General features: G+C 44.5%; 2 long non-coding RNA genes across 5 annotated transcripts in view; one reads left to right on the top strand and one right to left on the bottom strand.

The window, feature by feature from the left end:
• Positions 1-27,131, bottom strand: part of LOC310671339 — a 316,331-nt gene that overhangs the window by 21,346 nt on the left and 267,854 nt on the right. The window lies entirely within an intron of this gene.
• Positions 11-27,131, top strand: part of LOC310671340 — a 30,870-nt gene continuing 3,749 nt past the window's right edge. Inside the window, exons 1-3 of one of the 4 annotated variants that reach the window (XR_014507963.1) lie at positions 1,985-2,415; positions 13,020-13,360; positions 15,900-15,944. This is a non-coding gene — a long non-coding RNA (uncharacterized lncRNA). Of the gene's footprint in view, positions 137-1,984; positions 2,416-13,019; positions 13,361-13,852; positions 13,946-15,899; positions 15,945-27,131 lie in introns of those variants that run through there. The other 3 variants (XR_014507965.1, XR_014507962.1, XR_014507964.1) reach the window with 3 other exon arrangements.

Raw genomic sequence — 27,131 nt, forward strand, 5'->3', positions numbered from 1 at the left:
GGGGGGCCGGAAGGGAACTAGTTGCAAGTTAAGGATGGATGGTAGGCTGGGGCTGCCTTTTTTTTAATGAATGAAAGGAGGCAGCTGCAGCCAGCTGCGCATGCACCACACCCCCGCCCCAGCCTTGGGCTTCAAGGTAAAGCAGAACTGCAGCAGAAAGAGGGGGGGAGGTGGAGTGGATGTACAGTAACCGAGCAAAAGAAAGGGAAGCTCGGGCGTGCGGGAAGGACGTGATTTCTCTCTTGGCTGCAGCCGGAGCCTCCCTGGCGCGCCTCCCGCCCCGATGGCCAGCAAAGGAGCGGGTGCTGGGGATGCGTAAAAGCGCCAGGCTCCGTGCGCTCTTTCCGAGCCCATGCCGGCTGCTTCTGGCAGCTGCTAGGCGGGCGTGCCTCCCTTGCCAGGCTCGCTAGCCCCGGAGTTTGGGGGTGCTGCCGGCCGGGGACAACCAAGGGCGACCTCGGGGCCGCCGCGCCGGGGATGCCGCCTGAGTCCGACCGCTCAAGGGCAGCATTGCTGGGTGTTGGTTCGAAGCCCCCTCTTGGAAGGAAAGCGGGGAGAAGGCGGCCCGTTCTGCTGGGGTCCTCATCCTGGCCCTGTTTATTTCCCCATGGCCGCTGAAGTGACTGGGGTGCAGAGAGGGACCTAACTAAAATTCCCGTGTTTTATGTCATGGCTTTTTCCTGTCAGGTGCGTGTTCCGAACGTTTTTCAGCCTAACAATCCAGCGCCGTGGCTTTTCTGCATATAGGCAACTGTCCGGACATTGTATTAAACACACACACACCAAGGCTAAAATACCATAGCTGAAAATCCATCTCGCCGTGATCAGCCTGGAGGAATTTCAGGCAGCAAAGCAATTAAGGGGTTCGTGTGTATGTGTGTGCGTGTGTGTGTGTGTGAGAGAGAGAGAGAGAGAGAGAGAGAGCTCAAAGGCAAAATGCATGGGAGAAAAGGAATACTGTACTGTTTCCTTAATCTCCCCACAAACCTCCCTCTCCCATTTACAGGAGAGCAGATTCGTAATAACTGCTCCCTGGTTATAGCAAACAGGAAGAAAGTGGATCTCTGAATTTGGATTGCCTCTATGCCAACTAGGCTCTCTCTCTCTTTAAAAAAAAATATTATTTTTTGTAATACACAAAGAAAAAGGAAAAACACCCATTATCCCTATACCACACGGGGCTGAACTCACATATAGCGTTAACCGTAGGGTGTGTGTGTGTGTCCTTGTTAACTAATTTCATTGACAACTTACATTGCCCAAATGGACAGTTCCATGTAGACCAGATATAACAAGTAGACCAAACCTGAATGAAACCTAGTGGTGTAGTTGCTTCTCCTTTACCCCTATGAAGAGCCTTATCTGGGGAGATCTGGCTTCTGTGTCAGCCCTGGTGCCACTAATGGAAGCAGGACTTTTCCATAGCTGTTATGGGAAGGAAATGCTGTTTTTACTGAGAAGCGTGTGGGATAAAGGGTGTCATGAATCTCTTTTTTAGAAAACCAAAACTTAAAAAGCAGTCTGAGGTAACAGCCTAATCCTATGCGTGTCTGCATGGAAATTGAGTCTGACTGTGTCAAATGATGGCTACTCCTAGGAAAGTGTGCACAGGATAGCAGCCTTAATAAATACACTTGTGGCTAATGGAGTGGGGTGTAAGGTACCCCTGCCTGTATGGGCCAGTCGTGTCCAACTCTAGGGTTGTGCACTCATCTCACTTAAGAGGCCGGGAGCCAGCGCTGTCCGAAGACACTTCCGGGTCATGTGGCCAGCGTGACGAAGCTGCTCTGGCGAGCCAGCACCAGCGCAGCACACGGAAACGCTGTTTACCTTCCCGCTATAAAGCGGTACCTATTTATCTACTTGCACTTAGGGGTGCTTTGGAACTGCTAGGTGGGAGAGGGGTGTAATATTCTGCAATTTTAAAAAAGCTGTTTTTATAATCTTTTAATTATATTTTAGTCTGTATTTGTTATACTTTGTACATTGTCTTGGGATGTATGTGGAGTGCAATGATGTTGATAATGATAATGATAATAATGATAATAATGATAATAATAATACACTCAGAAAGGGTATGTGATAGATTCCCACCCAAGAATACTGACCTTCTGGAAGTGCCCAGAGATCTCCAGCAAACTGTGGTTGTTGTTGTGGCAGTCTGAACCACAGGACTTTGTGCCCGATTCAGTTTCACAATTCAATGAGAGAAAGCCTATTGGCACACACTGTCTTCCCACTCCCAGCAGCTCTTTCTGTCATTGCCAGTTGCTTGAAAACACCGGAGGGGAGAGGGTTATTGTGCTCAAATACTGCTTGCAGGTTTTCTCCAGGCATCTGGTTGGCTCCTGCGGTGCTTGACTGTAGATGGGCTCTTCTGATGTCCTTACCAAATGGATTCTGTCGTAAGTCAAGGTAACATACGAATTGGGAAATTCTGGATCATGGCAGCACAGTAGTAACCCCTGTGACCTTTGAGCCTGGAAATGTACTTCTGATATGGTGTAGTATTGTCTGAACAGCAAAGCAGAGCACTTCCTCCTCTTTATCATAATGTGTGGACCAAGCCTTGAGGGTCTCCTGGGAGGTCACAGTGTTTCGGTTTCCCACATTTAGCTTAAGACAAGATGGTATTTGTTTCACACTCATGTACGTAGATGAAACTTGTGGGTTTTTCCTCCTGCCTCCCTTAAACACCTGGTCCTTGTATCCTCCATGTATTACTCATGTCTGATACCTTTTTTTTTTGCATAACCAACATCAGCTGTGTGTTTAATTTCCTTCCTTCCTTTGGCACTTCTTTTCTTGGACTTTGCCTAGAGATAAACATGCGCTCAGTACGTTTTCCTTTATCTCATAACTCTTCATCAGAAGTTGGAATGTGAACCTTGCTGTGCCAAAATAACTCCCGGAATTGGGAAACAGACTCTTATCCACCCACCACCATGGTTTACTGGCAAGATGAACTGCATCAGATTTCCACTATCTGCCCCATTTGCTCTCCCTCCTTCCAGAATTCCTCTCTGGCCTCTGATCTTCTCTGCAAATTGTCTTCCCCATCCTTTGGCCAAACAACACTCTGATGGGAGGAATTGCTCAACTGCTGGTTTGGCCAAGCTTTGCGAGCATTTCTCTAGCAGTAAATGTTTAAGTATTGCAGTTATATAATGGAGTGGAGGCATCTTTAGAGGGATTGCAGGGATAGGGAGCCTAGTACCCTCCAGAACTTGTTGGACTCCAACTCCCATCAGCCCCAGCCATAGAGGCCAAAGGTCATCGATGATGGAAACTGTTGTCCAGCAACATCTGAAGGGATGCCAGTTCTTACTGTGCAGACTTTCCACCATCCTGTTTTGATGGCAGCTTTGTATTGTACAGCTTTAGAGTGAATTGCTGGTTCAGTTAGTCAGAGCATGGTGCTGATGATGCCAAGGCTGCAGGTTTGATCCCTGTATGGGATCCCTATATTCCTACATTGCCGAGGGTTGGGGGGGTTGGGCTAGATGATCCTCAAGGCACCATCCAACTCTACAGTTCTGTTATTCTCTGATCAAGTACAGGCCATTATTGCTTTCTGGTCTTGAAAGGTGATATATTGCTGTTAACATACCTCTTCACATTTAACAAAATCAGAGGAGAATGTGCCTTCATATTCAAGGCCAGCCAGCGAGGTTGTCGTCTCAGGCAGAGGGCTCAAGATAGCTAGGAGGCGTGGCAGATCTGCGCCTGCAAGGAGAGCTCACTGCCTTCTCTGCTTGTTTCCTGATAAAGTGGTACCTCTGGTTGCGAACGGGATCCATTCCGGAGGCCCATTCGCAACATGAGCAGAACGCAACGGGTTGCGATTCGCCGCTTCTGCGCATGACGTCATTTTGTGGGTCTGCGCATGCATGAGCGGCAAAATCCGGAAGTAACCCTTTCTGGTACTTCCGGGTTGCTGCAGGACGCAACCTCAAAAAACGTATCATGAAGCAAATGTAACATGAGGTATGACTGTACTACCTCCTCCTCCCTCTGCAGCACAGGACTCACATGGGTCCCTGTGCAAAAAAACCCAACACCTTGAGCACATGGAGGCCAGGAACATGCTGTGTCCCCACTCCACTCTTGCATTTCCACACCTCCACAGTGCAAGAGTCTGACTTAGGCTGTGCGCACACAACCCTTTGCTCCAGGTGCAGTGTATTCCCACTGCTGGTGTTTCGAGCAGAGTACACATGGCCCACATGACCTTAGCCACAATCCCTATGTATTCTGTAGGTCCTTGAGAAATACTGCATTTCCCCTCAAGCCAGCTGCCATTTGATTTGAAAATATATGCCACGGTTAAGTTGAGGTGTGTGCTTGAGACATCTGGTGCACATGTGACGATGCCAGCTTTGTGCAATAGAAATGGTGTGGGTGTGTGACAGCTGGGGGAAAACAAACTGGGCAATATGTATTGGGTTAAAAACACTTATGCCCTCTCTCTGTTGTAAACAGCAACATAAAAATGCAACTTGAAAAGCAGGAGGGGGAAACAGCCTCACTGTGTTTTAAGCCACTAATGTGTACATAGCCTTACATTTCTACACTTCATTCTAGTGCTGCATTGGTTTATAAACTGCATTATATTATTTTCTGTTATTTGTATGCATCACAGGGAGGTTAAAGGTGCCATTAGGGTTGCCATACGTATGGAATTTCCCAGACATAGCAGTGTCTGGGTGGAAATGTCCGGAGAAACCCAGACGCATAGCAACCCATGTCGACGGTGCTGTTTTTGGCGATTTCCCTTAAAAATAGCTCAAAAGTTTCATTTTGATGTGTGTGTTTTTGTGTCTGGATTTTCACTTTTTGAAATATGGCAAGCCTAGGTGCCATAGACCCTGTACTCCCTCGCCTCCCCACTTGCCAATTGAAAAAAATCCAGATTCTGTCAACAGAATAAATTAAGCAGATATTTGCAAACTTTGCCATTTGCTTTCCATAACAGTGTTTCCAAGGCACAGGCTTCCTGATTTCTCTCTTTGTGTCATGAAACTGGAAGCAGGCAGTCCCAGTGGTGGTGGTATTAATTTAATTAACAAATTTATATGCCACTTTATACAAAAATGGGCTCAACAGGAAAATTCAGACAAATGCACGTCATACAATCACAACATTAAAAATGAATTAACACAATCCCAGTGATAACTATTTTGTTAGCCGAACAATGATAAATGTTTGATAGACAATCTAATGCCTTCTGATTTATGTATTTTCATATCAATATGCAGTGCTCTTTTTTTGTTAAAAATGAGATGCTCACTGGCAGAGGAAGAGGAGAGCGGGGGACATGCACTGCCCCTGGCAGTGCGATCCCAGTGGTGTGCCATCGCCGCTGCCCCCCCCCCCATGCTGGGCACCGCATCCCGCAGGTGGCGTGCCATGCCCCCAGGACGCGCCCCCATCCCTGCCCCGGCCTGCTCTCAGCCCCCCGGTGCTGGAGCATGAAGCTCTGCCACTGGAGGTGCTGGTTCCCATATTTTGATAAAAGCAGAAAATAGCAGACTTGGGCAGTAAAAAAGAGGTGTCAGCACTTGGTGCTGCTGTGAGTACTGTCAGGCACTGCCAGTATGTCTCATGTCTCCATCTCAATAATAATAATAATAATAATAAATCCTTCCTTGGAGTACAGCTGAGACTAATATCAAGTGGACTCAGATTGTTTGTTAGAATCCACACACACACACACGGATTTGCAGACACAAATTTGTTAGATTAGACCTTTGTGCAGAGATGGAAATTCCATGGGCTCGATTCCACAATGCAATCACTCTGATGTATTTCCTTTGCATCTAATGAGAAAGGAAGGTAGTGCAGTGCTGACTGAGGAATATGTTGATAGCAATCTAAACAATGTAGTAGATGTTTTCCGTGCAGATAGCAGTACTACCCGTTCAGCCTCCTAAATCAGTAATTTTTACTTCTGACTCCTCCTGAGTCATCTAGGACCACTGTTATCTTAATGGAGGCACCCTTACTTTGAATGAGTGGCCTTCGACCTAATAAATCCAGCTGGTAAAATGACCCAGATGAGACGGTGGCTCCTTCACGTCTGACTTGCACTTGGCAATTATACTCAGCGCTCCTGGGCCGTCACGAGATGGGAAAGGGTCCCATCCATTACAACCCTACAGCAAGAATTTGTGTCTCTGAGAACTATCCAGTAGAAAAGCCATCCTTTTATATTAGCTTATCTAGTTCCCACAACATATTGTGTTACCTGTTCTATTTAGCACTCTCTTCTACTGAATTACAGGTCTCAAAGCAAAATAATTTTTGCCGCCATTATCCATAAACCTCTTGAGCTGGTAAATTTGGAAGCATTGGCTTGAGGAGCATCCACATGACATACATGATGGAGATGAAAAGTGTTCATGTAGTCTGTCCAGCAAGACATTGATATGCACCGGGACTTCTCTTTGAGCCAGTCCTATTGGCACATGTCTGAAAGGAGTGACTGCAAGATCAACTTGCGCACTTCTCACTGGCATCTGTGGGAACAAGCTGCTGGACTAGATAGATCTTTGGTCTGAGCCAGCCAGCCTCTTCTTATGTTCTCAAATGTGGGGCAGTGCAATCTGCTGTTGCCATGGGGTCTTACCATCCAAGACACATACTTTGTCAAGCGACATTTCTTGTGCTTTGGACTATCATTTCCAGATAGGAGCAAGGGCATCTCCCTGGCAGACACACCTCTGGATGCAATCCTACTACAGTGGTACCTTGGTTCTCAAACACCTTGGTACTCAAACAACTTGGAACCCAAGCACTGCAGACCCGGAAGTAAGTAAATAAGTTTGCGAACTTTTTTCGGAAGCCAAACGTGCTCTGTTTTGAGTGTTACACTCCCGATTTGAGTGCCTCACTTCCATTTTGAGTACCACACTTCTGTTTTGAGTACCACACTTCCGTTTTGAGTGTTACACTGAGTTCTGTCTGCTTTTGCTATTTACTTAGTGTTGTTGAGGCATTTTTTTTGTTGTTTTTGTGACTGTGTGGAACCCAGTTCAGCTACTGATTGATTGATTTGTGACCACAGTACATTGTTTATTGCTTTCATTTTTAAAAATAATAATAATTTTTTTTCCCTTTCATTTTATGTATCAATGGTCTCATTAGATAGTAAAATTCATGTTAAATTGCTGTTTTAGGTTGTTTTTAAAAGTTTGGAACGGATTAATCCATTTTGCATTACTTTCTATAGGAAAGTATGCCTTGGTTTTAGAATGCTTTGGTTTTGAAGGGACTTCCGGAATGGATTAAGTTTGAGAACCAAGGTACCACTGTATGCACATTGGTCTGGGAGTAAGTTCCATTGAACTCAATGGGACTTACATTCTGAGTACATGTGCGTAGGATCACACTAAGTCTTAATGGCCACAAGGTGTAAAAACAAAACTGATTTTAAATCGCCTTGGCATAAGCCACACAATGTGTGGGTTCTATAGGATGGGGAGTAGGGAACCTCAATCCCTGCTGCAAAATGTGATCTTCCAAGCCTCTTAATCTGGCCCTTAAGACTCTGGTCCAAGCCACAGCCCTTTCCCTTGTCCACACCCCTTAGCAGCCTTGCTCTATCTCAACCCTAAGTGCTTTTGCTGAGCTGGAAAGTGTCCTTGATCTGTGATGATGATCTAGTTCACCTGGATGGAGTTGTATATTGTGTAGAAACCTCTGTACAAATGAGTCACAACCATTGTTCCTCTCACATTTGCCTATAGCTCTGTCTACCACTGGTATGCGGCCTACAAAATGTTACCCCCACAAGAATGTAACCCTTGGACAAAAGAAAAAGAGGTTCCCTTCCCTCACGCAGGATGTACATCCGTAGGACCAGGGCCCTGTTCTATTACATGTAAAGAAAGTTACTGCTCTTATCCCGCAGAACAGAACTCAACACCTGGAACAAGTCGGCTGTTTCTAATGAGTTCTTAAGATTCCTGTGAGAGATAATTATCTCTTTTCACTCGAGTTTTCAGGAGCTAGTATAAAACAACGAAAAGGCAGGAATAAGTTTCAGCCAATTATCATTCCTTAGTAAACACTTAAACACAATTGAGGAAGTGGAATCTTTTGCATGTGTAAGTAAGGGGGGGGGGGTAAAGCTTCTGGAAAGCACCAATCAATATTGCTACTAGTAAAGAGGGCCTGCAAGATATATATAGCCACATCTAGCTGGCCTCTGGGCATTGGATAAGCCAATCACGCAGATTTCTGGGCAAGTACACATTAGTTTGCATACTTCCTCCTTTTCTACCATTGATTTTTTGAACTAAGACTGCAAAACCAGAAACTGGAAGTGTACTGGTGAAGGGCCACAAACTGCAGCCAGCCCAGCCGTGGTCACATCCACACCATACATTTAAGTCCCCCTTATAGACCATTTGACAGTCATGGCATCCCTCCAAAGAATATTGGGGATGGATACTGGGAATTATAGCTCTGCTAGACATAAACTACAGTATTCCCAGTGTAGTCGCAACATAGATTTGCATCCTCCTCCTCCTCTTTATTCTTAATTGAATCTATATACCACCCTATATCCTGTTTCTTGACAGTTTTATTTTCGATCCCAGCTCTAGATGATGCATAGCATCTGCAAGATTCACACCAGGTAGGCAAGTCACCAGGAAGCCCTGTAGAACCAGCAATCTATGTACCTAATATCCAAGTCACCCACTACCAGAAGTACCCTTGGCATGGGAGGATATTTTTTCATCCCCAAGGAATGGGTTCCTTCTAAGGGATCGTTTCCCTTTTCTGCAAAGTGGTCCATTGCTTCCCTGAAATCCTAATTCTCCATGACATGAGGGAGTTGTCACCCTGGGAGCGAGACATCCCTATCACACCTATGAAGATTTCATCCTCTACCCTGACTCACCCTGCTTCTCCAGTTCAGCTCCTTTGGCCTCAAGAGCAATTACCCATTTTTTGTAAGCTGCTCTTACAAAAAAAAAAAAAAGTTCAATGCTCCTTTGGTTATAAATGTAATAGGCTCTTTGGATCCCAGCCATTGATAATCTCTTTTGCAGATATTAGAGATCTGATAATAGAGAATACTCAGCTTTTCATGATGTCTAAAATATTCCCCAAGGGGTGAACTTTTATTTTTTGGAGGTGCCAATCTGGCTTAACCCTGGCCATTAAGAATCTGCACGACTAAGAGATAGAAATATAGTAGGCTCAAAACTTACATGGGGGTTACATTTCAGGGATCCATGTGCAAAGGCAATATCACGTAAAGTCAGGAAGATCCCTGGATCCGCTCCCCAAGACCCTTACCTGATTGAAGCCAGCACACCGAGCGAATGAGATATTGGGAGTCTTGTATGAACTTCCTAAAGACTGCTAAGCAAGGCATAGGACTTAAAAAGCTTTTTCCACACCAGGTTTTCCAGCTGCAGAAAGAGCTTTTCAATCCCTTTGCCTTTCTTACCAGAAGAAGTACCCCACTTTCTCTACCCTGAATCTACCTCCAGTCAATTTCAGTGGGTGAACTCTTAGTATGATGCGGTGAGGAGGAAAAAGTTCAGTCCAAGGGTAACATTGCAACTTGGGACTCGTATTCTTTAATTTTCCTATTGCATTTTGCTTTTTTTGCTCTTGCATGTTACCACTGAGTCCTTTAGGTTGGAAAACACAGAAGCAGAAGGGAACAGATTTAACTACAAAGCAACTACTTATAGTACATTTGATGCTAAGACTTTATAATTCGACCATTTTATTAGAAATACTTGTCTATGATTTGCAATTAGCCAAGTGGGTACGCAGATGTAAAAAGGCCTTTTAAAAAGTACCGTTTTTTTAAAAAAATGATAAAGAAATTTGATATAGTGCAGTCTGAATCCATTGCAGTTAACAGAGTTTCCCCCCTTCGAGTTGTAAAACTCTGCTGGATTTTTCCAACATTTAAAAAATAGATTAAGACTGGGAGTAAGAATGGAAAACAAGAGATATTGTATTCCAAAGTAAATGTGGTTAGGATTGGGCAGTAAAGTTGCTATCCAGAGAACACTCACTTGGTAGTAAATTCCACAAAATCAATGAGGTCTTCTTTCAAGTAACTATGCTTAGGATCAAGGTTAATCAGGATAATATATAATTCAGTCTGACCTTAGGCAACCTGGAAAATAAGTTTACCTGACTGGAGGTTTTTGAAAAAGATGTGTGCTGTTTGCACAGGATTATAGCAGTATTTGAGGGGTTGGGGGAGTCACACATTGATTTGGGTTAACTGGAAGATAATGCCTCATTTGAAATGAGGATTCATGTTTACAGATGGGAATACTCCAATATTTAGCCATGTTTTCTCCAAATTAAGGTCCACTGAGTTCAAGAGAATTTACCTGCATTCAACAATGCAGTGACTAGGGACTGATCAAAACTAATTTATTTGTACGCAAAGCAGATGCATGGAGTCAGGATGTTAAAAAATACAAAGGTAGCCACTTCGGCCCATAGGGGGGAAAACTGGGGTTTGGGGGGGGTACCCTCCAAAGCTGGGCAATGCATTTATCAGGACAATCCAAAAAGCCACAAAAATGAGCTTTTGGATTCTTTGGAACTTTTCCTCAAGCAAGATGTTGCACGAGTTAAGGGGGGTGGTTGGATCCAGATGAAAGATGATAGTATCCCGATCCATTTCGGGTGGCGTTCACTTTCTACTAATCCTGCATAGGACCAGCCTGGGGCACTAGCCAGAGGCGAGAAGGAAACTGCTCTGTTTGAACAAGCTCTCTCTCCACATTCTGCAGTCCTGTTTAATGAAGAGATTCCACTCGTGGTCTCCTGAGCTCCATTTTTTCGCTCTGCAGCCCTATGCAGCTTTAACTGCGGCAGGCCTTACTTCCTGGGTAAATATCCTGGGGACTCCTCATCTCCATATCCAAGCAGAGCGCTAATCCCCCTAATGGCATGCTTAGAGCAAGTCCGGAGGGGGCATCCTCTCTAGCAAGCAACTTTAGGGCTGGAGGCAAAAGATCCCTGGGCCTAGAGCACTCGGGGAGACCTTTCCACGACTCCCGACTCGACCAGGCCCTGTAGGCGCCCGTCCGGGGAGGCGGAGGTTTCCCAGGTCCCCCTGGGCGGGGCCCCCGAGCAACGGGGGACTTGGCTGCCCCAGCGCCCCGCGTCCTCGGTTGGCCACCGGGCAGGCAGGTGTGCCGGGGGAGGGAAGGAAGCCCGCGATCGGAGCGAGATTTCTGTGTTATTCTGCAGCGCCCAAGGCGGGCCGGTGCTTTGGCTGCCGCCGCTGCGATTGCTTTAAGGGAGCGAGGCCATCCGTCTGGCAGACGCCTTTGAGCCTCACAAAAGAACAGGATGTTGTTGATTTGTAACCAAACCACAGAGAGGAAATGATTGTAAATTTCCTCTAAACATCCCCACTGTCTGCCTCCCTCGCTTCCGCCTCCTCCTCCTCCTCTTCCACCCCCGCAGCAAAGGAGCTGCTGCAGTTTCCATAAGGGGGAATCTCTCCTGCGCAAATGGCTTTCCACCTCGGATTCTCTTTCTTCCTTCTTCATTTCAGCATCACGATTTCTCTCCTCCTCCACCACCCCTTTCCCCATCCGCCTTTTGTCTTTTCAATTTAAGCAGAGTTTACTTAGCAGTCCGCAGCTCCCGCTTGCTTGGCCGGGTGAGAATTGGTTTACAGCTGTAACACCTACCCTGCAAATCCAGAACAGCCCGTCCCGGGGTGGGGGGCTGGGAGGAGGGGAGAGAGAGGGGGGAAGGCGCGCCATGAGTTCATTGTGTAACTTTCTCTCCCCTTCGCGAATGAGTTGCATTATTTACCCGTCATATTTGCTCATCCTTAATCCGTTTGCGAGCCGGCAAGACTGCAGGAAATCGCGCGGGAGTCCAAATCAACCCCTTCCGCTCCGAATTCTTTAAAAAACAGATCTGACCCTATAGAGTCCTTATCATTAGAGCCCTCTCTCTGTGCTTAATTGCAGCTTTCTAAACGGCACACCGCGGTCGCCTACCAGATGTCCCTATATTTTAAGTGGTTGTGCTCTTAGCTTTTCGTTGCCACGGGTTATGGCTTTCTCCGTGACAAATGAGATATAGCAAGCAACTATGTCCCTGGAATATGGATGGATTGATAGGTTGAAATATTCCCTAATTCACATCTGGATGTGGTCTGTACTCTCAGATCCTAATGTTCTATACAGCCTGATCCAGTTAAAGTTGGGAGTATGTGGATTCAAGCTCCTCCAGTCTCTCTCTCTCTCTCTCTCTCTCTCTCTCTCTCTCTCTCTCTCTCACACACACACACACACACACACACACACACCAATGATTGTAGGTTTAACTTTAGGAGTAAGCCCAGTTGATACCATTACAACTGATGTACATAGAAGTGTGCTTAAACCACAGCCTTGCTGACGAATCCCCTGCAAATCAGAATGAAGTCTATACTTCTTCACTCAGGTGGCCCCCTGGTAAAAATACAACTAAAAATCATACAGCATCTAGCACAGTACAATCGCGACAACAGGCAGAAAAATCATTAAGTGGGTAGCCCCTGTTTGTTGTTGGCATCTGTTTATCTCGAGAGACAATGGGGTGTGCCTGCAGGGGTGAAGTCAAACCTCTGCATTAGTAGCACCAAAGTAACCTTTCCAGGGTGCAAGCCTGGTTAGTGTGTATGCAGGTCCTGGGATACAAGATTCTTGTCGCTGTATAAGACCAATGGTAAAAATGGCCTGCCTAGCTAACCTACAAAGGGATATTTTGCTTTGTTTCAACACTGCTAACATATGTACCTTTTGAATCAATAATATGAAACACTCACTATAGTGTGAAAATTGTCAAATGGGAGGGTGGGGGAGAAATGAGAAGAAGGAAAAGGATATAAATCATATGCCTACTTTGTCTTAAAAAACTAATCACACACGAAGCACAGTGATATTTTCAGCATGAATTGAAATGTGCCATTTGCAGAACAGGAAATATTCCTGAAAGCTTCTTCTTGTCCCCATTAAAAATAGTTGCAAACAGTTGAATCAACGTGGGCGATGCTGGCATCAAACTTCCCAAAGCAGAATATGAGAAAGAGGAAATCCCTGCACTGGACAGGAAATGAGAAATGATGAGCTATATCTGCGCTGCGGACCAATTTGGAGAAGACATGATCTCTGGTGTATTGTCAAGCCCATTGCCTCTGCTGTCACAGGACTCCTTTCTTTATTGCTAACTAAGCCCAGGGGCTGCTCTGATTACAGATATACTGTAAGCAGCTGCTTAAGACGATAGCTATGGGGGGAAGACAATGTCGATGAATCTTTAGGGGAACCGCTGCTGAGCAGTGACATTCGCTCACCTTCGGAAGGTTTGTGCATAATCTTTAGCTAAGATAAGGTCTGTAGTCATAAACTTGAAACCCCAAGGTTGAAAGGTCCTCCTTGATGGCTATGCATCCCAATGTTGAATAATGCTGCACACTCATAATTTGCTGTGGATGAAAGAAAAGCCCACCCCTCCCCAAATGAGCAGCAACAGATAATGGGGCCAATAGCGGCAGAAAACAGGTGTGGTGTCCATTTCCTAGCATCACACAAGCCATGTGGGGTCCAGAGACACTCTGAGGATATGAAAGTGGCAGGCACTAGGCAATTCACTGCACAACCCACTAAATCTGTTTTCTTTTTTTTTAGTGAATGCTCCCCCCCCCCTCACCTGGCAAAGTGGGCAGGGTGGAGGGCAGCAGAGCAACCAGGGGAGAGAAGAAAGCAGAGCAGCCAGAGTAATATGCAGGAGGCAGCCAGCAGGCTTCTCCCCCTCATCCCTGCCATCTTACTAAGAGTTTCCCCTAATTTGCCAGGGCCAGTGATGGAATATGTCAACGTCACTTGAAATAAATAAAGAAAAGCTTATCTTTCTTAAATGGTTACAATGGTGGAGTCGTCACAGGACGGTGAGTGAAAGCATTTTGTACCTTATCATAAAACACTTTTCTTTTGAATCTTCTTATAAGGGCATGGAAGTGGCTGTATAGCTATGCAGATGCTCTACAGAGGCAATACAGGCAAGCAGCGGCAGTCAGGGTTAGGCATGCATCTCCTCCATTTTTGAACATTTGCAGAGGTTAGACAATAGATTGCCTTCCTAGAACTGTGCTGCTTGCGAAAGATTTGATCCAGAAACATTTACTGATGGTTAACTTAATAAATGTGTCAACGGAAGTGGTAAAATTGCCCTGCCTGAAACCTTCCTGAGGGATCGTGGTGCTTGCAGGTGGCATGAAAGTACAAACACTTTCCTCTCTTTTCCAACAGCCCAGTTGGGTGTGAAAATTAGGCCAGAAGCGCTCTGTGCACCTAATTATAATGTTGTTGATTGATGGTGTTGGGGTGAGGATGGAGCAATAGAGCACCTGTTTTCCACAGGCCTTTAAGTTGCTTTTACTTATCCTCTATTGGTGCTTTATCATCTGTAGGGCATGTAGTTCTCCCCGCCCGCCACACTTACGATTTAGTCTGCCTCTGCACAGACCAAGATAAAGTGCACACGTATGCCTGTCTGTTCAAAAGTAAGCCTACAGAGTTCAAAATGTAGGCACTTACTATTGGGATGCATGGTTTAACATTGCCATCCAAGGCTGCGTACACTCCCTTCACAAACTGCAGTTCTCAGGATTCTGTGGGGAAAACAATGTGCTTTCAATGTATGGGGTGTATATTTATGAAGCTCGAGCCAAGAGGCCTCCTTTACCTGGCTCTGAAACAGTGTGCTCAGACTTCTTTTTTAAAAAAATTGAGACCCTCCAGTGATACACGGTATGTGAATGTAAACTTCATGTGTTACATGTGCCCTATGGGTAATATGCATTGAGAGCACTGATGAAACTACAGAGGTGTGGACCTTGCAATCAACTTTTACAATGCTTTTAATATCACACTTACAAAATTGCAGATGGCAGGTACCTCTTAGAAAAGCCATGCCCCTTTCTCTCACAGGAAGAAATGCCTCCCCCTGCCCTCAGCCGCAAATAATGCTGGTTATGACATGTGCCCATATTATTGGAAAGCAAAGTGTGCTTTTCCCCCCAAAGAGAGCATTCTTAATTAACATAAAAGCATATGCAGACTGAGTAATCAAGGTTTCTTTAATTCGATGGCAGCCCTAATAAGACACTTATAAGTAAAATTAAACCCAAATCTCTTGAGCTGCAGAATTCAGATTCAAGCATCTTTTAAAGAATCTAGACTCCAAAGTCACTGTAAAGTTGTTTCTACCTTGAGTAAGACTATTCATTTATTGCTGTGCTGTAGTCCCTAGGAAATCGCAACCCTTATCTTCAGGGCTGCAGATACTACTACATATCAAAAGTTATTTGCCTGCAATCTTGTGTACATTTACCTGAGAGTAAGTCTCATTGAACTAAGTGGGACTTACTTCATAGGACTGTGCTGTAATTCCAGGGGATTGAACTAGGGCCGAATCAGCACTAAGCAAGGAAGCTGCATTTCTGAGTTGCTCAAAAAAGACTGAGCCAGCCAAACAGTCTCCAGCATCTCCCTGGTACTCCTAGGTGACCTCACAGCTGATTCGGAGCCAAGGAAAATAATGAGCGATTGAAACAAATTGCACAGAAGGGTGACATAGGAAATTGCCTCCTGAAGGCAAATGAACAATATAGGATATATAGAAATGAAATAGCACAGATGACACTGTAGGTTTTTTTCAGGTACAGTGTGTGAATATTTGGGTTCTGATTATTCTTTCAAAGTGGCACAACTCACTGTTTTTCTTCTTCAATAATTGTTTATTTTCCCTTTCTTGCAAATTAATGTAGACATTTTCAAGCAATGTACTACACGTTTAATCTAAAAGCTATATACTAATCAGTTCCTGGTGTAATTTTCTAGGTAGAAACAGCAGGATGTTGAAAAAGAAAATCGGGCGAGTTTTAGGTAAGCAGTTTTGCACCTTTGATTGCCTTAGAAACGCCTGCAATTTTCCCAGGCACTTAAAATTTTTCACATTAGTTATAATACAGCTATTCCACAAAATTGCTGGTTGCAATCCGGCCATGGAATGCACAGAATAGCTGTTGCCCTGCCCTCAGCCAAGTCGTATCTAGGCAAATAACAGCGCCACCAATGTTATTTTATTTAATTTTATGAATTTATATACTGCCCTATACCCAGAGGTCTCAGGGAGGTTCACAGTGTTAGGAGGGCAGCTCTATGGATCACCTGCCCTATGAGCCGCCACTGTTTGGATGCTCTGCCATGGGACTGGCACACAATGAACTACCTCCTAGTGATAAGGCTGAGAGATAATGTATGTGGGCAATGCTCGCTGAAGAATATATGCCTCTGTACACGTACTGACATAGGTCTCCATCAGACTGACATTGATGGCACACTGGCTCGGTGGCATGACAGATGCACAGGTCAACATCTATTGTGCTTCTAGGATGTACGTGGATGTCGAGGACGAGCAACACTGCCCATTCTGGGGTGTGTGTGTCCATCCATTTCTTATCCAGTGGTTCTAGTATAATCTAGGTTATTGATTGAGGACATGTAGTCCCATGTAGGCTGTTGCATTCAACAGGGATGAATGGGAGTGTGCAGCTGAGATCCTCTTCTTGCCTCAACTGGAAAAGGAAGACCTTGCATTTTATCACTTTATCACAGCTGTTTCTATCAGTCAGCACTAGGCAAAGAAACTGCCTTAGGCAGTGGGTGTTAATTGGCAATCTACGTCCTTCCTGTCATGAAGTGTTACTTTGAGGTATTACCAGCTTCTGCTAACACTTGAGTCCTTGAATAAAGGAAGCAAATATGCAAGAGGGTGTGTGTGTGTGGCAATTGCTTGACTCAACTGAGTTGTGTGTGTGTTTTCAATATAAGTAGTCGCCTCTGTTGTGCTTGGGGTTAATTTTGAAAGTGGGATTAGGGAGGCTTGTCGTGCCTGACCACAAACTGCAATTGCTAGTAACTGTGCTGCTTCCTGTCAAAGGTGCTGCACTAAGATTGTCAGAAGGACCTTTAAAAATATTTGATCATGCACCTGCAGCAGCAGGGTGTTGTGCAGAGAACAAGTAATTCAGTAGAGTTTCTCCATGCAGCTTTACAGTCTAAAGGAGCCTTCCACAAGCTGGTTCCCTTCAGAGGTTGTGGACTGTAATTCCCACTTTGTGATAGGAAGCACTCTGGCTTCAGTCCTGGGACTGAAAGGAGTTGTAGTCTAAGCATCTGCAAAGGCAGCAGGCTGAGGATAACCGGTCTAAAGCATGTTACATGAAGAAAATAAGGGAGAGAAGGTGAAGAGGAATTAAAGTAGAAAACAAGGGGCTGAGCCCAAGAGCAGAGAGAAAAAAGCAAGTTTGATTATAATTGTTTTCTGTAATTCTCTCCGGATATAATTCTTACATCTATGAGGATCTGAGCCTAATGCCCATCTTTGTAAATAACCTCAGATACAGAATGGCAGGAATCTAGAAATCTTTTGGCATAGTTATTGTTTTGCTTTTTGGTGTTTGCCACGGGGGCTCCTTTGGGAGGAAGAGCAGGATAAAAATGGAATAAATAAAATGAAATTAAAACTTTGGTTACCAAAGCTACTTCTTCCATGGTGTAGACAAGCCATGGAGCTTAGAGAAGGAATTCCATATTTTGTCTGTGTTCCTGTACCAGAGTCCTTTAGAGGAACTTCTTAAAAATCCAGCAAGAGGCTAAAACCATGGGTAGGCAAACTAAGGCCCAGGGGCTGGATCGCCCGCGGATGGTCCAGTAATCAGCGTGTTTTTACATGAGTAGAATGTGTCTATTTATTTAAAATGCATCTCTGGGTTATTTGTGGGGCACAGGAATTCATTCCCCCTCCCAAAAAAATATAGTTCAGCCCCCCACAAGGTCTGAGGGACAGTGGACCAGCCCCCTGCTGAAAAAGTTTGCTGACCCCTGGATAAAACTATAGATGTGGTGACCATTTGGAACAAATTTTGAACTCAGTGAGGATGGCTAGTTTTGGTTCTGTCCAGGGTCTGCCTATGAATGGAATGCCTGTCTGAGCAGGAGGGGAAGGGGGTTCTTTAAAGCCACTTCTCTGAAACTACTCAAAAGCCATTTTTGAACTGGATTAAGGTTTTTGATGAATGCTTGAAGGTTTACTCTCTGCAGGGAGCATCAAAGAGTACAAGAGGGTTCTTTGGTGGTTTACTGTTTCTTTATATAGGATTTTTTTCGCGGGGCTAGCTTTTCTTCCTTTTTAAAAAAATATGACCACAAGTTACATAAAACATGGATTACGGAGTCAACGAATTACATGACTTTTCATTTTCTTCTTTCTAAAATATAGTCTTGGGAGGTTACATATGACCCACCTAGTCTGGATTCATGTCCATGCTGGTAGAGAGGAGAAACCAGCCTTTCTACAGCAATAAGTCGTAAGATAGTCTTCATGCATCGGATAACATCCAGCCCCTAGAATTTGGAGAATAGATTGACAGACCACGAGTCATTCATGTTTACTACCCTTCCTTAAAATCCTTACTTTTAGCTTTCTTTGGCAAATGTATTGATATCCAATCCACCTTTGACTCTCACTACATCCTTGGCTTCGCTTGCATCCTGTGGCAGTGAGGCCGCAGTCCAAATATCTGCGGTGTAATAAACATTTGTGCCGAGCACAAATTAATGCTATTGATCTTGGAGAGGGCTGGAGCTTGCTTCTGGTCTTTTCTCACTCTGGGACCTCTTGTTCTTCCTTCAGTTTTCAATTTAATTCCTCTTGTGTGGCTCTTGACCCCGCATAATCCAGAGTCCTTGGTTCTTGCCTGGATGTGGCTACAATTCCTCTACCCAAGAGTCCTCTATCCAAGCAACATATGCTATTTCTACAAAGCACATTCACCACTGAATTAGCATAGCTAATATGCAGAGGTTGCAACAGGTGCTCTAGTTCTGTCTTAGGTGCTGGAAGCAATGAGGCAGGTTGAAATCACTATCAAAGAGGAGACTTTTCCCACCAGGGCGAACTGTCTTCTCTCAGAGTACAGTAATGTATGCAAGAAATTAGTGATAATGACTGCATGCTGGACTCTACGCTCCAGACGACCAACATTCTCTGAACATGTTGTTGGAAATAAACATGTTTACTCGGAAGTAAACAACAACCTTGCTCCAAATTTCTACAATCATAAAACCATAGCGTTGCAGGAGGCTTTGTAGATCTCCAGAACCGAGCAGTAAAGTTTAATATAAAATGTACCTATTTTACCTTTAAAATTGTCAGTCTTATTCCTTCCTTCCTTCCTTCCTTCCTTCCTTCCTTCCTTCCTTCCTTCCTTCCTTCCTTCTTTCTATTTGCACTCAAGTTCCTTGGGAACAGGGATTGATTGTTAAACTAATTGTACCCCTGTGAGGAGGAGTGGGGTCTCCTAACAACTCTCAGCATCCTTAAACTACAGTTCCTGTGATTCTTGGAGGGAAACCATGATTGTTCAATGTGGGATGATAGTGCTTTAAACATATAGTGCACATGGGGCCTCACAAAGTGACTTTTCCTCCTAACATGGGCCTACCTAGTAAGGTTGATCCTTGGTATATCTTAAACTTGATGTTTTGTCCATAGTTTGCCCTGTTGCTGTAATTATTGATATTGACCACGCAGTGGTGCCTTTAGAAGAAAACATCACTGTGTGAGAATAACTTGGAAGTGGCAGCTCTGTAAACCAGATTACATTTGACTTATGTGGCTCCACAGGTGGAAAAGTTCAAGAAACCGGGCTGTGCGGTAATAATTGTAATCACATGAATGGCATGGAAGTCTGAATCCAACCTGAGCAGAATCTGAAACCTGATCCACTGTTCCGGCATGAGCTGGTCCATGGCTAATAGCAAAGCATTAATGGAAAAACTTTAATACAACATTTTAGAAGTGGGCATGATTGCAGAGGGCAACTATTTTGTCACGATGAAGGGCTTTGTTTTTAGTTCATTCCAGGAGCGCCTCACAATGTTTTAATACTATAATTGCCAGTTTTCTCCTTTTCCACCTGCTAACAATGGAACAGTCCATTGTTAGGGAAGCCTTTGTTCTCCAGCATTAAATCTGTTCTCTGCTGAAAATTAGAGGGCAAATGGTGAACTGGTGTGGAACGCTGTGATACTTTTAAAAGGTGCTTATTACAAGGAATTACTCGGTATCGATAAGCACATTCTGTCACCGTTTGGGTACCTGATGGTTGCATTCAAAGGATCACCTGAAAAAAGCTGGTTTCTCCCCCTACACAAAAAGAGAGAGAGAATTATCCATACTTGGAATTAATTCTCACGGGAGCTTGGTAAGATGTGAAAACAAGCCCTTTTGAATGGCTTGACATAAATGAAAGTGTAAACGAAAAGCATTTTATTCAGTTTTCGAGGCAGTCTTTTGGGAGTCAGTGTGCCACGTGGTCTGGAACCAAATGTTATGGATAGCAGATCAGAACAAGGAGCACTGTGAATGCTGAACAAAAAAGGAAAGGAAAGGGAAAGAATGGCCCAGCCTAAGCTGGAACAGCTGAAAAGCAAGGAAACAACGAGTCTTCTCATGAAAAGCAAATAGCCAGGGAGAAGCCACCTTCAAAAACAATGTTGCCTGAGCTGCACATAACTCTCTTTTTCTTTAATTGCACATTTTACTTATCTAGTCCTCTTGCTTCTCGATCTCGATGGCAATGCCTTCGTTTTTACCCACCTGTTTTCTGCATATTCTAAAATAATTTAACTTGGCTGATGTGATGAAGGCTGAGGGGCGGGTGATGTGTTGCTCTCAGGCTGCTGCCTGTTTGGTTGCCTGCCAAGAGAGCGCAGTGGGGCTTGCTTCAGTAGCATTTCGTTTCAGGCGGAGAAAAGTTGCCTTTGCTCTCAGACAAAGCAGAAGGGAATCCGTAAAAGGACTGCGCATAGGCAAGGGGTATGAGAGGGAGAGGGAGATTTCTTCTTCAGCTGCTTATTTAATTTGACACTGTCCTCGGACATAAGGTCATTTTATTGCCGGCCTCATGCCTGCCAAACTGAGGAAGTCACCTTTTAAGGAAAGAGCTGGACCGTACTGTCTAGTTGTAAATGCTATATTGAATGAAGGCCATAGCTTGGAATATCTAGAGAGTAGTTCTTTGTGCCACAGTTTTCACTCTGCCAAAGCACTTTCCATAATCAGACCTAAGGCATGTTTACATTCCTGTTGTCTTTGGTACTGGGCACATTCTCTTGCTCTACGCTCCCTCTCTGTGCAGTACACATCCATCTTTCAAACATGCATATCTGTGGTGCTCAGGCTAACTCTGTCTCATAATAATAATAATAATAATAATAATAATAATAATAATAATAATAATTTGTACCCCGTCCATCTGACTGGGTTGCCCCAGCCACTGTGGGCTGCTTCCAATATATATAAAAACATAATAAATCATTAATCATTTTTTTTAAAAAAAACCTTCCCTATACAGGGCTGCCTTCAGATATCTCCTAAAGGTTGCTATAGTTGCATATCTCGTTGACCTCTGATGGGGTGGGCCAACTTTGCCTGGGCCAACTAAAGGCCCATCGAAGAGGTGGACATCACCTTTTCTACAGTGTACCTTGGTGGCCCTGTGTTCGACTTGACAGTGGACAGTGCTCTATTTTGAGGGCTGTCAGGGGACAGCTGTTATTGAAGGGTTGTCTGGTTGAAGGCTAGTTTAAAAAGAAAGAACCCCAAGGAGGGACAGCAGGAATTGGCCATCGGTTGCTTTCACCTGAAGAGAAGACTGAGCAGGCACACAGGTCACAGTTTCCCCCGCAACAGTCAGATAAAATGGATGGAATTCAACATTGTGCTCTTCCACTCGTTCCATCTATGCAAGCACTCCAGCTTGCCAGAAGGAAAGATTCCCCCCACTCCTCTCCCTGCCCCATGCACTGTTCCAGGGTTCTCCTGACCCCACCCAGAGCCAATGGAGTTTGCATAAATGTGTACATTAGTCAAAACTGCATTCAGAAATATGCTTATTGGGATAAATTCACCCTAAAACGCTGAAGAATTTTAACGAGGTTTTTTAAGATTCACAAATTACTGCAAGAATATTGAGAACTGAATTTAAGACAGGAAAGTGAGAAACTAAGAAGGCTGAAATCAACAGAGCCTTCCACCCCTGGCGAGGATTGTAATTGTATTTAGAACTGTATCCTTGAAGAAGAATATTCTTTGACGCGTGATCAGACTTTTTCCCCAGTAGAATATTTCAGTCTTTGGTGCTTTCCATATAAGATGCTACAGTAAGTGCTCAGGTTCACAAAAGAAAATAGTGTATTCAAGGTTTATGTGATGTCAAACATAAGCTAATGAGATAATTTGTCTGGGAAATGCTCAGGAGCCTTGTAGAAATTTCCAAATATTTGGTCACAGCAGCCTTGTGTGAGAGGAACGGTATCTCACAAGAAGCATCAAGGTTCTTGGTCTCTCTTCTGTCAGTTTATTTCCTTCATTCATCTGGGAAATGTTTTGGTATTACATTGTTAATATCGGCCTTGATAAAAAAAAACGTTGTGTAAAAGACAAGTGGGCCTTGTTAGACAAGGGGTGGGTAATACTTTCCCCCCTCAGGTCTGTGTGCTGGTACTGGGTGGGGCCAGATCCAAACATGAGCAGAGCAAGAGAAAGATGGAAGAAGGGCGGGAGTCATCCCACACTCTTTCCTTCTTATTCACACACAATCCATACAACTACTCATACACACACACAAGCATGCCCCCTAGTCCCCCATTCATTCTCTCTTTCTCACATACCTTTCACCCTCATTGTTTCATTCACACACAGCATTCCATCACTATCCACCCACCTCTCCCCCCCCCCAAGACATACATACACTTTCTAAAGTTTAGGCTAGTGTCCTGTTTCTAACAACAGCCACTTCAACCCTTTCAGGGCTATTTGCATAGCAGGAATTCATTTGTTGTGGATGATGTGGAAGAAGGTCCACTATTCTGCATGTTCCTTTTTATTTGGTGCATTAAACACACACACACACACAGCAGAGACATATTTGTGGCGTCCTGGATGAGTCATCATTCCTCTCTATAGTGTAGTTTATTAGAGTTCTTAAACTCCTATGTCTCAAAGCGACTCAATGCATCTTACAGCAGATTAAAACAGACAAAAGTTAAAACAAGGCAGCAGTACAAAACAGTGTCAACAACGTCTTAGTATCACAACTAGACAAAACAACAGAGATAATCTATGCTCAATAGAGGCATAAAAGCAGCTGTCTGATCCCAACAAACGCCTGGGAGTAGAGGAACGTCTTGACCTAGTGCCGAAAAGATGTCTGAGGTGGTTGTTTACTTGGATAAGAACTTAGGATGATCCCTGCTGGATCAGAACAAAAGTTTATCTAGTCCAGCATTCTGTTCCCACAGCTGCCAATCAGATGCCTGTGGGAAACCTGCAAGCAAGACCTGAGCGCAACTCTGCTCTTCCCAGTTGCAGTCTATAGCAACTGGTATTCAGAGTCATACTGCCTTGGACAAGGGGCGGCATGGCTAGTCATGATAGCCTTATCCTCCATGGATTTTTCTAATCTTCTTTTAAAGCTATCCATGTTGGTGGCCATGGATGTTGTGGGAGTAAATTCCATAGTTTAACTATGTGCTGTTTGAAGTATTTTCTTTTGTCTGGCCTGAATCCTTCTTTTTCACTGGATGACCCTGAGTATTATGGGAAAGAAAAATGCCTCCTTCGCCACTTTCTCCAACCTTGCATAATTTTAGACACCTTATCTCCCCCCTCCCAATACCTTTTATTTAAACATCCCTTCACTGAGACTATCTCCTAAAACCCCAGCCCTATGGGTGATTTCTTGGAAACATGTCAGTGTGTTCAGTGAGGCTTCCTGCCACATGAGGGCCAAGCTACATGATGCAAGAGCATATTTTTTTGGGGGGGGGGGATAGCTTCATAGAATCATAGAGTTGGAAGGGACTTCAAGGGTCATCTAGTCCAAACCCCTACAATGCAGGAGTCTCAACTAAAGCACCCATGGCAGATGGCCATCCAACCTTTGCTTAAAAACCTCCAAGGAGGGAGAGTCCGCAACCTCCCGAGGGAGTCCATTTCATTGTTAAACAGCTCTGTCAGAAAGTTCTTCCTGATGTTTTGTTGGAATCTCCTTGTAACATGAATTCATTGATACGGGTCCTGCTCTCCAGAGCAGCAGAAAACAAGCTTGCTCCATCTTCCATGTGACAGCCCTTTAGATACTGGAAGATGGCTATCACATATCTTCTTAGTTTCCTCTTTACCAGGCTAAATGTACCCAACTCTCTCAGCCGTTTCTCATACGGTTTGGTTTCCAGACCCTTGATCATCTTGGTTGCCCCTCCTCTGCACACGCTCCAGCTTGTCAATGTCCTTCTTAAATTGTGGTGCCCAGAATGGGATACAGCACACCAGGTGTGGTCTAACCAAGGCGGAATAGGGTAGTACTATTACTTCCCTTGACCTGGAATTATAATTCTGTAATTCTGTAATGCAGCCTAGAATAGCATTAGCTTTTTTTTTTCATGCCGAACAGAAGATCGGTGGTTTACGGGGTGAGCTCCCATTGCTTGGTCCCTGTTCCTGCCAACCTAGGAGTTTGAAAGCACATTAAAAAAAAGGTGCAAGTAGATAAATAGGTACCGCTCCAGCGGGAAGGTAAACGGCATTTCTGTGCGCTGCTCTGGTTCTCCAGAAGTGGCTTAGTCATGCTGGCCACATGACTGTACACCGGCTCCCTTGGCCAATAAAGCGAGATGAGTGCTGCAACCCCAGAGTCGTCCGTGACTGGACCTAATGGTTAGGGGTCCCTTTACCTAATTGAGAGTAGAGACACAACAAGCAGGAAGGGTTAAGTGTCCCCTCCCCAAGCTGATATCTTAATTCCAAACTCTACCCCTGCCAAACAGCAAGCTTTTATTCCATGGGTATATATTACCATGTGCATTTTTGGCCCTAGTGTACATCGGAGTTCAGCCTTGGTACAGAGGTTGCCGTTTAGTTAATCAATCTCAGCCGGCATCCTTCTCCAGCCTGCGAAAGAGCACTGGGTGCTGTTTCTTTAAAACACTACTGATTACATCTGACCCTTGAAGCAGCGCTGACACAGTTTTCTCAAGGTTTTGTACACAGAGCTACAGGAGTGTTGTTTCAGGCTGACAGATATATGTATTTTTACTCGCAGCTCTTTGCTCAGGAGTCCCAGATGTTTGTGCCACTTTTAACTTGACCTAAGGTCCTTTTGTGGCGCGCTCGCCTTCTGAAGACTAACCCAGATCCCAGCTTGGCCCATATGGCCGCATTTGTACAGCTGACAGACTCCAGAGCGGTTTTTGCCTGCACCTGGCTATCATCGCTATGGACGATGGGTGTGGGGAGGTGGAGCAGGGAGGGGGGAGTGAAGCAAAAGCAGGATGACTAATTCTCAGGGTGTTAAATGAAACAGCTGCACAAAGTGCAAAAGGGAAGGGGGGGGGCAGGAATCAGGAATTTAAGTGGGCTTTAAATTCCAAAGAGCAACTTGCTTTGCTTTCCTGTCCACCATGTGGTTCTTCCCTGTTCATGCTGTGTGCTCAGCAGTATGCTGGGGCAAGAGGCTTCCAATAAATCCAGCCTTACCAAATGTCAGAGTTTGATCCAGGCAGTTTGAGCTGGTGCCGTTTTTCTCACTAGCAAAGAAAAACAGGCCGAAGACTGGATGAAGGGCACTGGGCTAGTGACAAACTGGCAACTCAAAGGGAAATGTCTCAGGCCTTGCATCTGTACACACAGGCAGGGGAGTTTGCAGTAGTTTGAGGCTAGCTGGATTAGTGCTGTGAGAAACCATGGTGGAAAAGTAGCAGCTGGACCAGCACTGAAAACTTTTGCCGGGCTTGCAACCAAGGAAATCCATCCTATAATTATAAAGTTCCTGGTACTATTTTCAGCTATGTAGAATTGGATTACCCTTTTGCTTGCTGTGTGTGTTGAACATCGACTCTTGTTGGTACATTCTGTTCAATATAGGGTTTGTCAGATTTATTTATTATTATTTTTTTAAAAAAAGAGGGAATTCAAACTATTAATTTTAAAGATGGACATAGTTGTTTTGCCAAAGCATGAGTGAAGTGACATTCTTTCCGGAATCAAAGTTTTGTGATGTTTTTGGCCTTGCCTTAGTTTCTACTTGAGGACCATTATTGATATTGATTTCTTCAGTTATAAGCATTTCTTTCCTTTAGCTCATTTTGAGGGAAGCCTGCTTTTGTTTCTTGCTGCATGGAGTTTTTGTTTCTTGGCAAGGAGTTCTACAGGGCAAGGTCTGCCACACTGCCGAGTCCAAAATGCCCGATCAGGAAATCTCAGTGATCTTTGTGAAGACTACAGCTCAGGAGGGAAGAATGAATCCTGCCATTCACTGCAATCTCCATGAAGATCAATCGCCACCCTGCCCAGGCCTGCAATTAGATTTGAGAGACGCTCCAGTTATTATTTTTCAAATCCGATAGCTTTGTGTTTGTGTGTACACACACACACACACACACACACACGTATGAATGGAGATGTATGTGTGTATGACAGCGTGAGTGGCCTCGCCCCCCTTTTTATATAGCTCAGTTGGATGAGGGTCTGGGGACCTCGTCCTGCAAAATGCCCCCTGTCCTTGACTTAGAGCATTATGAACTCTTGTGAAACTGGTTTGTCCAGAGCTGGTGGTGAGACCCCAAAAATGTGCATGAGGATTCTGCTGGTGACAACAACCCTGCAGTATGGCTTTCTGTTCTTTTTGAGCGCCACTGTACAACGAAAAAAATGGAAGGCTTTTTTTTTAAAAAAAGACAAGAGTGGCCTATTTTTAAAATGGGCCACAGTCACTGACTTGACCTAATTGCATCAGCACATTCTTGAGGCTGACTCTCTCTGCTCTGTGAAGCGCTTGCATCTAGTTCCTCCACTGAATGCTAAACTTGCTAGACTAATTTCCTCGGGCAATTCTGGCCTTCATACCGTGGAGGCCATGACCAAGATGACAATTTCCTCAATGGGGATCATCTCCCCATGCAGGGAAAAAAAACGTGTTCTTTGTCTTTCCCTGTGTCTACTTC

Source organism: Podarcis tiliguerta (assembly GCF_965153285.1).
Source record: "Podarcis tiliguerta genome assembly, chromosome: 2".
Taxonomy (NCBI): domain Eukaryota; kingdom Metazoa; phylum Chordata; class Lepidosauria; order Squamata; family Lacertidae; genus Podarcis; species Podarcis tiliguerta.